The sequence below is a fragment of the Chrysochloris asiatica genome, unplaced genomic scaffold (genome assembly GCF_000296735.1).
Source record: "Chrysochloris asiatica unplaced genomic scaffold, ChrAsi1.0 scaffold00090, whole genome shotgun sequence".
Lineage (NCBI taxonomy): Eukaryota > Metazoa > Chordata > Mammalia > Afrosoricida > Chrysochloridae > Chrysochloris > Chrysochloris asiatica.
The window spans coordinates 1,043,084-1,058,559 of record NW_006408608.1 but is presented as its reverse complement, the minus strand read 5'-3'; the positions used below and the strand labels follow the sequence as shown (position 1 = coordinate 1,058,559).

Here is a 15,476-nt window from a genome sequence, read left to right as displayed (position 1 = left end):
CCCCCTTCCTTCACGTAGTCTACCTTGGAGGCTCAGTTGCTCTCATCTCCCCCACTCCCAACTCCCCTAGCTTGGGTCGCGAGAAACCTCGGCCTGGAAGGTCACGGAGACTAGGGGACCACAACATCCGAAGAAGGTGCACCCGCACCCACCCCCACTCCAGCCGAGGACGACCTAGATCGATGTTCCCAAGAGAGTGCCGCACTGTCGCCGGCATGTCCTCACGCTGCGGACCCGGGGTTGGGCTCCTCGGCCATTTCGCCCGCGCCCCTACCCCTCCACTCTTCCCCCGCAGACGTGGGTTTCATCGTCCGGAGATAAGCCTGGGCAATACGGAGGCCGCTGGTCTGGCCCACTGAGGACACCGGCCTCGTGGTGGTGCTTGGTGTTGGGGATTGCGGGAACTGAGCTAAGACCCTCCTGGAATCTGACACCCGCAAACTCTGCCTGTGTCTCTCTGCTCCTCTGAGCTGCAGCCATCCACCGACCCTGACCGCCTCCCCGCCACCATACACTTAACACACACTTGCATGCAGCTGACCCTGAGCTGGTGGTCCCTGGTCCCTTTCCGTTATTCATTCACATCTGTTTTCAGATCCTGCATCCTAAAGATCAAATTCCCCATTCTTCTGGTGTTTCTTAAATCAACTTGCAACCACCCATTGCTAGTTTTTTAAGTTGTTGTTGTTGTTGTCAGATGCCATCGAGTCGGAACCGACTCATAGCGACCCCATGCACAGCAGAACGAAACAATGCTCGATCCTGGGCCAACCTCACCACCACTGCCACCCCCGAGTCCATCAATGATGCCACCTGGCCGATCCATCTCGTTGGAGGTCTTCCTCTTTTTCTCTGACCCTCCACCCTACCCAGCATGACATCCTTCTCCAACGATTGTTTCCTCCGGACTACATGTCCAAAGTAGGAGAGACGAAGCTTAGCCATCCTGGCCTCCAAGGAGCACTCTGGCTGCACTTCTTCCAAAACAGATCTATTGGTTCTTTTGGCAGTCCATGGCACCCTCAGTATTCTCCTCCAACACCACAACTCAAAGGCATCAATTCTTCTACGATCCTCTTTATTCACTGTCCAGCTTTCGCATCCATATGAGGCTATTGAAAACACAATGGCCTGGGTCATTTTTTAAGTAGCATCCATTATTCAGTGCTTAGTATATGTCAGGCACTACTACTGAGAGTTACTATTCCCATCTACAGAGAAGGTTACAGAGTCCTGAAAAGAACAAAGCAATAGGAAGGTGCGTGCTTCAACCTAGCCTTCTAAGTTGGAGCTGTGCATCTCTAAAGTACATACATACCGTCTGTCCATTACCTCATCCTAGCCTTCTAAGTTGGAGCTGTGCATCTCTAAAGTACATACATACCGTCTGTCCATTACCTCATCCTAGCCTTCTAAGTTGGAGCTGTGCATCTCTAAAGTACATACATACCGTCTGTCCATTACCCCATTCGGTTCTCACCACAAACCTGAAAGCCCATGGCTTGCCCAGTGTAAGATTAACCAGATAAGTGACATACATGTTCCAGTTTCTTCCAGCCGCATTTTTTATTTGATATTTAATTTTTGTCTTGTTAACTGTTGTTTGTTTTTTTGTCTTTCTATGTGTAAGCTTCAGAGAAGGTGCCCTACCTTACAGGGACAATGCCTTGGTGTTTTCTGCCAAAAAAGAGACACAAAGGTTATTTTGACTGTGATGTTAGTCCACTGGTTTTGACTCAGTCACAAGAGCAAACCCAAGTTACCTCCCCTCAACCCCAATTCCATGCTCCCTGCCAAAATGGACTGGCCTTTAACAACACTCAAGATTCGAAACTCACCTGTCTCGAAACCTTTCTTTCCTTAAACCAACACAACTGGTCATTACTCTTTATTCTTTGTCTTCTCATATTTTTATTGTTGTCTTGTTTATCTAACCTAAAGAATCAAAGATGCTTTGCATTAAAGCAGGGGGTTGATGGGCTCCCAAGGGGATCAAGGATAGAACTCTGTGTGGCCCATGATTTTAGAATAAACAAAAGTCACCTTTATTTTCACTAACCTCTAAATGGTTTTCAGCACAAATTCCTTTGATAATGAATGTAGGCAACAAATAGAAGTCCTTGTGATTTTGTCACTAAGAAATATCACAGATATTTTCATATTATACCACAGTTATCAATATTTCAAAATATAATTTAAGCTCCCACAATGCTCAAATTAAAGTCATCTTAGGCCCATCACTAGCCCATCTTATTTAGTACATTAATAAAGATACAATATGTTAATTGAATTATATTTTTAAAAAATATTTTGGTATCTGTTTTAGTAAAATTGTTTTCATTTTAATCCTGATGCATTTTAATTATTCTGAGAATGGGTCCACAGGCTTCACTTAGATGGCCCGTGGAACAGAAAGCGTTAAGAAGCCACACCTGGATGTGTCTGCCTGTGCCTCACTTCTAGGAAGGATCATTCTGCCAACAGAGCTGCCCTGGAATTGAGGTATGAAGCCCTCCTCTGGGGCCCAGCCCTGTTCTGGGTTTTAGGATTCAGGCGTACTAGGAGCATTTGTTGAGCACCTGCTTTAGGCCAGACCCTCCACAACATCCTGGGAAAGTAACTCTGAACACGGTGTTCTCAGGGGCTGCAGGAGTCAAACAGACTGTCCTGAGATATGCACTAAAGGCGTAGGATGGCCCATGGATGGCAGAGCAGAGGAGAGACACCTGGCCCAGGCCTAGGGAGACTTTTCCGAGAAGGTGAATGACTGAGTTGAACCTGGATGATGGAAGAAAGCGGAGAAAATGGTATCTGGACTTGAAGGACTTTTCAACTGAGTCACAGAAACATGGTGTGGTCCCTCAAACAATAAAATGGTACTGTGGTCATATGGAAGCAAAAGTGCAATTCTATCTTTCCCTTTGTGTGTAAAATGAGACAGGAAGCTGAACAGATGGTCTCTAATGTCCCCCCAGTTAGATGACCAACAGCCTCAATATGCCCAGGACTGAGGGGTTTCCCGTGATGTGGGACTTGCAGTCCTAAAACCCAGGAAGTCCTAAGCAAACTGGCACAAGATCTGCATCTATTTCTAGCCCAAATAGATCTGGAGACATGTGAGGCCAGAAGTCATGGTCGTCAATGTCAACCACTAAGAGCACCAAGATAGAGGTAGGGACTAGAGCAAGATAGACGATGGGTGGTAAAATCTGGTCTAAAATTCTAGACCCGATCCCTGTCCAGTACTCAGTCCTACCAGACAAAGAATTCCGTGGTTTCCAAGGAGTGACTGGTAGATTTAAACCACCATCCTTATGGTTAGCTGTCTAGTACTGATCCTACAGCGCCACACCAGGACTCTACTTTACCTCTATGAGGCTCTATTTCCTCTTCTGTAGAATGGGTATAACTTCACCCACAAAGTCATTCTTAATAAGTCAGTCTTCCCCTGACTTACCTCTCTCAGCTACTTCTGTCTTCTGTCAAACCAACTGGATGAATGAATGCCTTTTATTCTTCACACTACCCCTAACCACTTCACCTCATCTTTCAGGTCCCAGTCCCATGCACAAAACTTTTCCTGCCCACTGAGCAAGCGACCTCCATGTCTGGGTTGAGGGCACTGCCTCTGGACTCAGTCAGCACCATGCTCACCTTCAGACGGCCTAGGGACACTCTCTTGTGATTTCTGGCTTTCTCATCTCCAGACCTTCCTGCTTCTGTTAGCTCTTGTTCTTCATCAGAGCTAGGACCTTGAACCAGGTCTAGTTCACTGCCAGAACTCCAGATGCTGGCACGGTGCCTGGCATATAATATTTACTCAGCAAAGATGAGTTGAGATCAACAAATGGATGAGCTGTGCATCTATAAAGTACATACTAAGTATTCAATAAATGCTAGATTTTCCAACTTTAATAGCAGTTTCTTCATTTTACCATTTTAAGAAATTTATTACTGCCAAGACAATTCTGAATTACAGCCACCCTGTAGGACAGAACTGTTTGATCGGGTTTCCTAGGCTGTACACCCTTATACCATCTGTTTCTTCTGTGGAGTGGCTGGTGGGTTTGAACCACTGACTTTTCATTTGGGAGTTGAGCATTTAATCATTGTGATTGTGCCACCAGATCTCCTTTTCACAACTTCATGGAGACATATTTTACAAATCATACAATTCACCCATTTCAGTAGTTTTTAGTAAATTTAACAAGTTTTGCACCCATCACTATAAATCAGTTTTAGAACATTTCATCTCCCCCAGTGAGATCCTTCATTCCTATTTATTAATCCCTAGTCCCACTAGTTTTGCAAGAAGTGCAGCCAGGGTGCTCCTTTGAGGCCAGGATGGCTGAACTTCGTCTCTCATACTTTGGACATATTGTCAGGAGGCAACAATCGCTGGAGAAGGATATCATGCTTGGTAAGATGGAGAGTCAGAGAAAAAGAGAAAGACCCCCCAGCGAGATGGATTGGCCAAGTGGCAGTATTGATGGACTTAAGTGTGGCAACGGTAGTGAGGTTGGCGCGGGATCAAACATTGTTTCGTTCTGCTGTGCATGGGGTCGCTATGAGTCGGTTCCGATTTGATGGCACCTGACAACAACAACAAGTCCCACTCTCTGCCCCAGACAACCACTAATCTACCATCTATAGGTACTTTATAGATGTACCACTTCTGGGCATTTATATAAATAGACTCATCCGATACATAGTGTCATGTGCCTTGCTTCTTTCACTGAGCATAATGCTTTGGAGGCCCCCCATGTTGTAGCCAGTATCAGTAGCTGGTTTCCTTTGTATTGGTGATTTCTTCATAAAATTTAATAGTCTAAATTTCCTCATTTGCAAATATGTCTACTAGTACCCAGTCTGGTTCAGTGGTAGAAACCTTGCCTTGCATGTGGGAGACCTGGATTTGATTCATAGCCAATTTACTTTACTCACAGCTACCCCGTCTGTCAGGTGTATGTTACTATAACGCTGAGTCCTGGTGTGACGCTGTAGGATAAACACTGGACTACTGACCACAGGTCAGTGGTTCAAACCCACAAGTCACTCCTTGGAAACCTTATACATCAGGGGTTGTTGTTGCTGTTAAGTGCCATCGAGTCTGTTCTGACCCATAGTGACCCTGTGTAGGGTTTCCAAGGAGCAGCTGGTGAGCTTGAACCACCGACCTTGCAGTTCAAATGACTTTGCAGCCTGATGCATTTGCCCACAGTGCCACACCAAGGGTTGTTGTTGTTGTTATTAAGTGACGTTGAGTCGGTTCCAACCCATAGCGACTCTGCACAGGGTTTCCGGGGTTGTAAATCTTTATAGGAGAAGAAAGCCTCATCTTTCTCCCATGGAACAGATGGTAGTTTCAAACTGCTGACCTTGAGGTTCACAGCCCGATTCATAACCACTACACTACCATAGCTCCATTACACCAAAGGTAGGAAACCTTTTTTCTGCCAAAATTTACATCATTTGGGGGTCGTACAAAATTATCAACTTAAAAATCAGCCTGCTTGACACCAGAGGTGGAGGCAGAGAGCAGCTGAGGACTCCAGACTCATGGAAAGAGAAAGGCTGTCGTGCTGATGGCCAGAAGGCAGGATTATAGAATATGCCCTTTGCTTGTTTAAATTATTGTATATTCCTGAGTGTTTGGGGGTACGTTAAAACAAAAAAAAACAAAACAAAAAACAGACGGAATAGAAACAAATGCTGTTGAATGATGATGCACGGAGGGGATTGTAATCATTGCAATGAAACGAAATATGGTAAGTGTAAAACAATGTTCTCCCATGTAAACTATCACTCAAGTCACAATGAAAAATTTTAACAATGGCATTCAAACAACAAAAAAATTAAATTAGCCTGCTATATTTGGTCAAACGTTTAGTTAACTTACCCTTAATGTGATGGTGTCATGGTGTAGTGCTATAGGATAAGCACTTGACTACAAGGTCATTTTGAACCACATGGTCGGTGGTTCAGACTCATCAGGCACTCCTTGGAAACCCTATACAGGATCGCTATGAGTCGGTACCAACTCAATGACACTTTACAACAATGACATCAATGTGATGGCTGGAACTGTAGTTGCCTTGGCAGGACCAGATTAAATGATTTCACAGACCTTATATGGCCGGTGGGCCTGACATTCCCTACTCCTCCAATATAGTGTCTCTATGGGTAGGAACTGACACATGACACTTAACATCAGCAACAACAATGATGCTGAACAAGTTTCAGCAGAGCTTCTAGATGAAGATGGACTAGGAAGAAAGGCCTGGTGATCTACTTTTGAAAATCAGCTGATACAATAGTCCAACGTGCAAGTGATCATGGAAATGGTGCAGAATGGGGCAGGATTTCACCCTATTGTGCATGATAGCTCCTTGAGGTAGGGGATGGCTCCACAGCAACCAACAACTAGGTAAGGTGGTTATGAGATTAAAAAGCAGTTTGTATGTGTAAAGCCAGGTATGTAGTAAGTGCTCATTAAAGGTTAGCTATTATCATTATAATTTTGTTGTTGTTGTTATTTATGCATGTATGGAAAGCCCATAAATGTATAAAGGAGCAGGGGTTAAAAATAAGCATCTCTCATAATCCCACACCCAGTGGCCCCTCTGGCTTCCAAATGAAGTCCTAATGCTATGGAGGACAAACTGCCCCTCTCCCCTGAGTCCTCCATCCCTACCTCCAGGCTGCAATTTCTAGAACATTCCCATCAGGTTTCTTCACAGTGAAATAAAAGCGAGCTGTAAAGCATGACAGCACAGAGGAAAAGGAGTGGTTGAGAGTCCCAATGATGCTGCAGGTGAAAATTAATCCCTTAAACAGCACAAGCAAATTCTAAAGACTTCCCCATCTCTCCTCCCTGCAAAAAATCATGACATCAACAGCAGACCAAAAAAGGAACTTGGCACAAAGGGTGACTCTTGCTTGCTTCGGTTGTGGCAGCACGTTGCCTGGCCTCATCTTTCATGGGCACCTCCAGGCTTCTGAGTCTTTTAAGCTGCCTGTTGGCTCAACAATTATTCTGGGTGGGTTTGCCTTCCTTGCAAAGGGTGTGGATTTCCCCAGAATCAGGGCGCCAGAGTGTCCCAAGGTTGGCCTGATGGCCATGCTAACAGCCTTAGGGGAGCTCTAGTTAGTCCCAACGTCTCCAGGCCTCCAAGGGCCTGGACCAGAAAGGGCTGCCTAGCTAGCATTGTGGATGTTTGCTGTATGATAGTACAAATATGAGAAGAGGGTCTGGAGCCAGGAGGTAAGGTTTGAACCTCACCTCCATCAATTACTAACTGCATGACCTAGGACAAGCTACTCAAATTTTCTGTGTCTCACTTTACCCATTTGTAAAATGGGATGGCAATAGTTCATTGGATTGCTGTGAGGACTGAATAAGTCTGCATGTGGAAATTATTTGGAACCGTGCTTAGTATGTATTAAGTACCAGCTACAACATTCTTCCAACCAGACGCATGACAGGACATCAAGACAAGAGGGGTACAGAGGCCAAACCAGGACCATATTGGATCACTCTAGGAGAAGCTGTAAGTTTGGGGGTTCCTTGTTTTCAGGCCTGAGTCCCTGGTTCCATACAATTGCGTCTATTGAGTATCTCCTTCACCTTGTTTCTCTAAAATTCCACATGCTAAAGACCCCTCTTACAGATAGGAAAACTGAGGTTCAGAGAACTAATGGGCTTGTCCAAAAGCACACAATTCATGGCACAGCTGAGCTTTGAACCCAGATCTGTCCAACTCCAGGGCTACCTGGCTATAGCGCTGTTCAGCATCCTCTTATAAAGTGAAACATTCAAACAAAGACCCTAGCAATGAGTTGTTAACATGATTTCCACCAATCTATTTCATAGTGTTGGTGGAAATCTTCAAATGAGTAGGAAGAGGCATGGAGAAGCAAAGGACAGGGCCTATTGGGCACAATGAAAGGAGATCAGAACCAAGATGAGAAAGAAGGGCATGCATTCCTGCCCCAGGACCTTTACACATGCTGTTTTCTCCTCTAGGAACCCTGTTTCTCCTCCTCACAGCCTAGCTCTTAATGTCCTTTAGATCACAGCTCCTTCTCCTTCTTCTTTATTTGTTGTTGTTTTGTTTTGACTTTATATTAAGGGCTAACTTACATTCAGCGCAATGCACAATAATAAGTGTACAGCTCAGTGAGCGTCTACATTTACAAACAGCTATAGACGCCTAACAAATAGTATATCAATATCTAAGCATGCCCCCTCACACCAGAAGGCTCCCTCGTACTTCTTTCCAGTTGATACCCCTCAAAGGTAATCAGATACTGACTCTCTCATGATATATTTACTTGTCATTTGTTCTAAAATTGTGTGTAAATGGAATTATACTACAATTGGGCTTCTTTTGTTCAGCCCCAGGTGTATGAGATCCTTCCATGTAGTTATAAGTAACAGTATTTTAATACTTTGCTGGCTGTAAATGGAACGTATTACATGGTATGGAAATATCATCATTTATTTATCTGTCCTACTGCAGATGGGCATTTGGGTTGTTTCTAGTTTGGGGCTGTTAGGAACAAAGCTACTATGAGCATTCTCGTCTGCATCTCTTAGTGAACATAAGCCTTTGTTCCTCTTGGGATCTAGAAATGGGACTGCTGGGTCATGGAGTATGTGTATATTTAGTACTATTGTTGTTGTTGTTAGGTACTATCGAGTTGGTACTGACTCATAGCGACCTTATGCACAGCAGAATGAAACATTGCCCAATTCTGAGCCAACCTCACTATTGTTGCTACACTTGAGTCCATTGATGGTGCCACTTGGCCAATTCATTTTGCTGGGTGAGGGTCTTCCTCTTTTTCTCTGACCCTCCACCTTACCAAACATGATATACTTCTCCAGAGACTGCTCCCTCCTGACAATATGTCCAAAGTAGGAGAGACATAGTTTGGCCATCCTGGCTTCCAAGGAGCACTCTGGCTGTACTTCTTCCAACACAGATCTGTTGGTTCTTTTGGCAGCTCATGGCACTTTCAATAATCTCCTCCAACACCATAACTCAAAAGCATCAAATCTTCTACAGTCTTCCTTATTCACTGTCCAGATTTCACATGCATATGAGGTTACTGAAAATACCATAGCTTGGGTCAGGCGCACCTTAGTCCTCAAGCTGACATCTTTGCTCTTCAACACTTTAAAAAGGTCTTGTGCAGCAGATTTGCCTAATGCAATACATCTTTTGATTTCTTGACTGCTGCTTCCGTGAGTGTTGATAGTTGATCCAAGAAGAATGAAGTCCTTAACAACTTCAATCTTTTCTCCATTGATAAGAATGTTGTTTATTGGTCCAGTGGTGAAGATTTTTGTTTTCTTTACATTGAGATGCAATCCATACCAAAGGCTGTGATCTTTTAAATGTTTTAAATCCTCTTCGCTTTCAGCAAGCAAGGTTGTATCATCTGCATATCGCAGGTTGTTCATGAGTCTTCCTCCAATCCTGATGCCACGTTTTTCTTCATAGAACCCAGCTTCTCGTATTATTTGCTCAGCATACAGGTTGAATAAGTATGGTGAAAGAATACAACCTTGTCGCACACCTTTCCCAATTTTAAACCATTCAGTGTTCCCATGTTCTGGTCATTTAGTACCATTAGATACTGCCAAACTCTTTTACAAGTTGGGTATACAAGCTTTTACTTCCATCGGCTGTGTATGAGAGTTCTGGTTGTTCCGTGTGTTGGCTAACATTTAGTATAAGATACAAAAGCAAACCATTTGCCATTGAGTTGATTCAGACTCATGGTAACCCCATGTGCATTCAGGTAGAACTGGGCTCCCTAGTGTTTTCAATTACTGATTTTCCAGATGTAGATCGGGCCTTTCTTCTGAAGCACTTTTGGGTGGACTTGACCGCCAACCATTTGGTTAGCATCGGAGTGTGTTAACCATTTGCACCACTATGATGTTGTTGCTAGGTGTTACTGAGTCGGTACTGACTCATGGCGACCCTATGCACAACAGAATGAAACACTGCCTGGTCCTGGGCCAACTTCACAATTATTGCCACACTTGAGCCTTACTTTAGCTAGTCTTTTTTTCACTGTAGACTTTCTGGTGGGTGGAAGCCATTCTATATCCACAAACTGGACAATCACAGGCCTCCTGTCCTCCACCATTGTAGCATCATCCATCCGTAGCATCCTCCATAGTTCACTATCCCCCTCACCAGGGGCACGAGGGCTGCTTAAGGTAGGGCAAAGATGTCATCTATCTGACCTGTAGATCCCTCAGGAAGGAGAAACCTGACCCTACCATCCCAGACCCAGGCCACTTGTCCTCTTCCAACATCTCCCTAGTCCTGTCCCCAGGACATGGGGCTCTTCTCTTTGATGTGCCCTAATTAACCTGAAGTCCGATGCTTAATAAGATGATTTCTCACAGGGTGTGTGGTACTGGACCTCTCTGAGACTCAGTTTCCCCATTTATAATATAGAAATGCTACCTCTGCCACATAGAGTTGTGGTGAGAATGGGTATTCCTTCCTTGGAAGGAAGCCTGGCAGAGGGGACATGCTCCATCAGAGTGACTCTCTGAAGTCACCTGATAGCCTACAGCTCTCTCTCAGAGGAGATGACCTCTCCTGCCTCCTTCTTTCATCACTGGAAAGCTTTATGAATTGCCTAGCTGCATAAAACAAGTGTCCATCTCTCCTAAAGAGGTGACCCCTGACCTCAGAACCAACATTTACTGAGTAGCCTTTCTCTCTGCTCTGTGATGGTATCTCATTCATCCCACACATTACACTTCTCTGATCGATTCTACCAGCAATAATTTATGGAGCACTTAGTACACACCAGGCATTGTATTAAGCCCTTCATATGCCTCATCCCCTCCTACCCTGACCTCATCAGCTTGAAGAAAGGACCATTATTCCCACTTTACAGATGAAGAAACTGAGGTTTGGAGAGGAGACACACTTACTCCAGGTCATGAGTTCCAGGGCCCAGAGATCCAGGGCCTGTGTAGATATTGCAATGTCCACACCAACCTCAGGGCCAGGGAGTTCTCTGCAACTGCATGGGTACCGGGACAAATGACTGTTGCCAGGGAAGCCCCAAAAGTTCCAGAAACCACAGGACACGGCAGGGTAGGGCAGGGGAATCCTTATGGTATGGAGCCCCTCCTAAGTATTCCCCACTGCCTTGCTTTGCTCTCATTAGCAGGTGAGATGGGTAATCCCCTCTTACTTCACCTCTGATTTCTGTTTAGCAAACAACTTTTCCACATGTCATGAAAAGCCCTCAGGGAAAAGGAGGGCAGATCCTCTGTGGCTTTGTGGTCCTATGTCTGCTGAAACAGATGTCCCAGCAATAGGGATACCTCCTGGGAGGAAACTGCAAGAAAGGGGTGAGGCAAAGGAACTTCTTCCCGGAGGACTGCCCCTTCCACACTATGAAAAGGAGGAATGTGGCTGAGCTCATCCCAGGTCAGATGACTGAGATATCTCCTTAATTGTCCTTAATGCAACTTCAAAATGACTTGCCCAGGTATCCCTTCGTCAGCCTTGGTGACTTCCCTGCCGGCTGTTCTATAACTGCAGAGACCTCAGTCAGTGGCGGTTTCCCTGGTCTAAACCTGCCTGGCACCTTCCACTGTAAAGCAGGAAGATAATAGGAGTAACCTAAATGTCCAGCAACAGGGGACTGAATACGTCTTGGCACATCCCTAAATTGCAATACTCATAGCAATCCAGAAGAGCATTGTTGAGTCTGTTGACTCAACATACTCATAGCAATCCAGAAGAGCATTGTTAAGTGCCGTTGAGTCTGTTCTGACTCATAGTGCCCCTGTATACGCTTTCCAAGGAGTAGCTGGTGGGTTTGAACTGTTGACCTTGTGATTCGCAGCCCAGTGTTGATTTTACAGCACCACACGAGGAGTCCAATACACACGCATATTAACTGACATAGAAAGATGCCCACCATGTATCATTATAGTGAAAAAGCAAACTATAAAATGCAGAACGATTCATTTTAAGGAGTATATTCATATATGTTGTGCTGTTAAGTGCCGTCAAGTTGATTCCAACTCATAGTGACCCTGTATTGGGTTATCAAGGAGCAGCTGGTAAGTTTGACCCACTGACCTTGTGGTTAGTAGTCTAGGGTGCATCAGTTTGTTGAAATATTTCAATTTGTATTACATCAATTCCCGGAGCTTTGTTCTTTGCTGATGCCTTCAGTGCACCATGGGCTTCTTCCTTCAGTACCATTGCCTCTTGATCGTATATTACCTCTTGAAACAGTTGAACATTGACCATTTCTTTGTGGCACAGTGATTCTATATATTCCTTCCATCTTCTTTTGATGCTTCTTGCATCATTCAATATTCTGTTCATGTTGTTGTTGGCATTAAAGGCCATTGAGTCAATTCTGACTCTTAGTGACCCTGTATAAGGTTTCCAAGGAGCAAATCGTGTGTTTGAACCACCAACCTTGCTTTGAACAGTCCAGTGCTTATTCTATAGCACCACACAAAATCCTTCATTATTTCAAGTTGAGGCTTGAATTCTTCAGTTCTTTCATTTTGAGAAATACTGAGTATATTCTTCCCTTTTGGTTTTCTAACTCCAGGTCTTTGTACATTTCATTATAATACTTGACTTTTTCTTCTTGAGCTGCCCTTTGAAATTTTCTGTTTAGCTCTTTTATCTTCTTATTTCTTCCATTTGTTTTAGCTTCTCTACACTGGAGAGCAACTTTCAGAGACTCCACTGACATCCATTGTGTCTTTTCTTTCCTTTTTGTTTTCTTAATGATCTTTTGCTTTCTTCCTGTATGATATTCTTGATGTCATCCCACAAGTCTTCTGGTTTTCAGTCATTAGTGTCTAATGCATCAAATCTGTTCTTGAGATGATCTCTAAATGCAGGTGAGATATGTTCAAAGTCATATTTTGGCTCTCTTGGACTTGTTTTAATTTTCTTTAGCTTTAGCCTAAATGTTTATCTGAGCAATTGATGGTCTGTTTCACAGTCTGCTCCTGGCCTTGTTTTGGCTGCTGATATTAAGCTGTTCTAGAAAGAGCACAGCCTTCGGTATGGATTACATCTCAATGTAAAGAAAACAAAAATCCTCACCACTGGACCATTAAACAACATTCTTATTAATGGAGAAAAGATTAAAGTTGTCAAGGACTTCATTCTTCTTGGATTAACTATCAACACTCACGGAAGCAGCAGTCAAGAAATCAAACAACGTATTGCATTAGGCAAATCTGCTGCACAAAACCTTTTTAAAGTGTTAAAGAGCCAAGATGTCAGCTTGTGGACTAAGGTGCGCCTGACCCAAGCCATGGTATTTTCAATAACCTCATATGCATGCGAAAGCTGGACAGTGAATAAGGAAGACCATGGAAGTTTTGATGCTTTTGAGTTATGGTGTTGGAGGAGAGTATTGAAAGTGCCATAGGCTACCCAAAGAACCAATAGATTCGTTTTGGAAGAAGTACAGCCAGAGTGCTCCTAGGAAGCTAAGATGGCCAAACTTCGTCTCTCGTACTTCGGACGTATTGTGATGTGGGACCAGTTGCTGGAGAAGGATATCATGTTTGGTAACGTGGAGGGTCAGAGAAAAAAGAGGAAGACCCCCAACGAGATGGATTGGCCAAGTGGCGTCATCAATGGACTCAAGCATGGCAACAGTAGTGAGGTTGGCCCAGGATCAGGCAGTGTTTCATTCTGCTGTGCATAAGGTCGCTATGAGTCGGTACCAACTCAATGGCACCTAATAACAACAACAACCGTCTCTTCCCAGAGATGTTATCAGTTTGATTCCTATGTATTACATATAGTGAGGCGCATGTGTATAGTTGTCTTTAATGTTATTTTTTTTAAAGTATTTGCAATGAATAAGTAATTGGTTTTGCAAAATTCTATCATGTGATCTCCAGCATAATTTCTATCACCAAGGCCATATTTTCTAAATGCTGATCCTTCCTCTTTGTTTCCAACCTTTGCATTCCAATCACCAGTATTCAGCAATATATCTTGATTGCATGTTTAATCAGTTTAGCACTGAAGAAGTTGGTAAATCTTTGTTTTCATCATCACTGGCTTTATTGGTTGGTGTGTAAATGTGAATAATAGTGATATTAACTGGTCTTTCTTATAGGCATATGGATATTATCCTATTACAGACAGTGTTGTGCTTCAAGATAGGTCTTGAAATAGTCTCTTAAATGATGAATGTGAAACCATTCATTGTCTCTTCAATTTGTTGTTCCTGGCACTATATCTGACAATATTCTGGTGCTAGTCTTAATGTTTTAATCTTCCAGCACTATGTCTGGCAATGTTCCATTGCAATGCATAAGGTGCTCAGTGGTTAAACATTCAGAAGTAGTCCCCCTTTCATCCTTCTTATTTTCCTGTCATTGACAGTGTTGTACGTCAGGATAGCTCTTGAAATGTTCTTTTTGATAATGAATCTGATGCCATTCCCCTTCAATCTGTCATTCCCAGCATAGTAGACCATACGATTGCCCAATTTAAAATGGCCAATACCAGTCCATTTCCGCTCACTAATGCCTAGAATATTAATCTTTATGTGTCCCATTTCATTTTTTGATGACTGTCAATTTTCCTAGATTAATACTACGTACTCCATGCTCTGATTAGTAATGGATGTTTGCAGATGTTTCCTCTTATTTTGAGTTGTGCCACATCATCAAATGAATGTTCCCAAAACTTTCTTCATTCATGACATTAAGGTCAACTCTACTTTGAGGAGGCAGTTCTTCCCTATTCATTTTCTGACTGCCTTTCAGCTTAAGGGATTCATCTCCCAACACTATACTAGACAATCTTCCACTGTTACTCATAAGGTATCTGTTGGCCAGTTTTTTAGAAGTAGATTGCCAGGTCTTTCTTCCTAGTCTGTCTTAGTCTGAAAATGACACTGAAACTGCCACCTGCTGGTATTTGAAATACCAGTGGCACAGCTTACACCATCACAATAACATGCAAGCCACCGAAGGAAAAAACAACAACTGACAGCTCATTTGTTCATGCCAAGAAATTTGGAAGACAGATACCTGGTCAATAAACAAGAAGAGGTCCATATTTGTGCCCATTTCAAAGACAGTTTACCCAACAGAATGCTGAAATGAACAAATAATTGGTTTTGAAGAATTTTATCATGCAATCTCCAGCATCATTTCTATCACCAAGGCCATAGTTTCAATTACTGATCCTTCCTCTTTGTTCCCAACCTTTTCATTCTAATCACCAGTAATGATCAATATATCTTGATTGCATATTTGATTGATTTCAGATTGAAGAAGTTGGTAGAATTCTTCTATTTCATCCTCACTGGCTTTAGTGGTTGGTACATAAATTTGAATAATAGTGGTATTAACTGGGCTTCCCTGTAGACGCATGGATATTATCCTATCACAGATATCATTGTACCTCATTAACAGATCTTGA

At 43.3% G+C, this 15,476-nt stretch overlaps 1 pseudogene; it reads left to right on the top strand.

The window, feature by feature from the left end:
* The window catches only part of LOC102810751, a 31,994-nt pseudogene that overhangs the window by 771 nt on the left and 15,747 nt on the right, over positions 1–15,476 (top strand).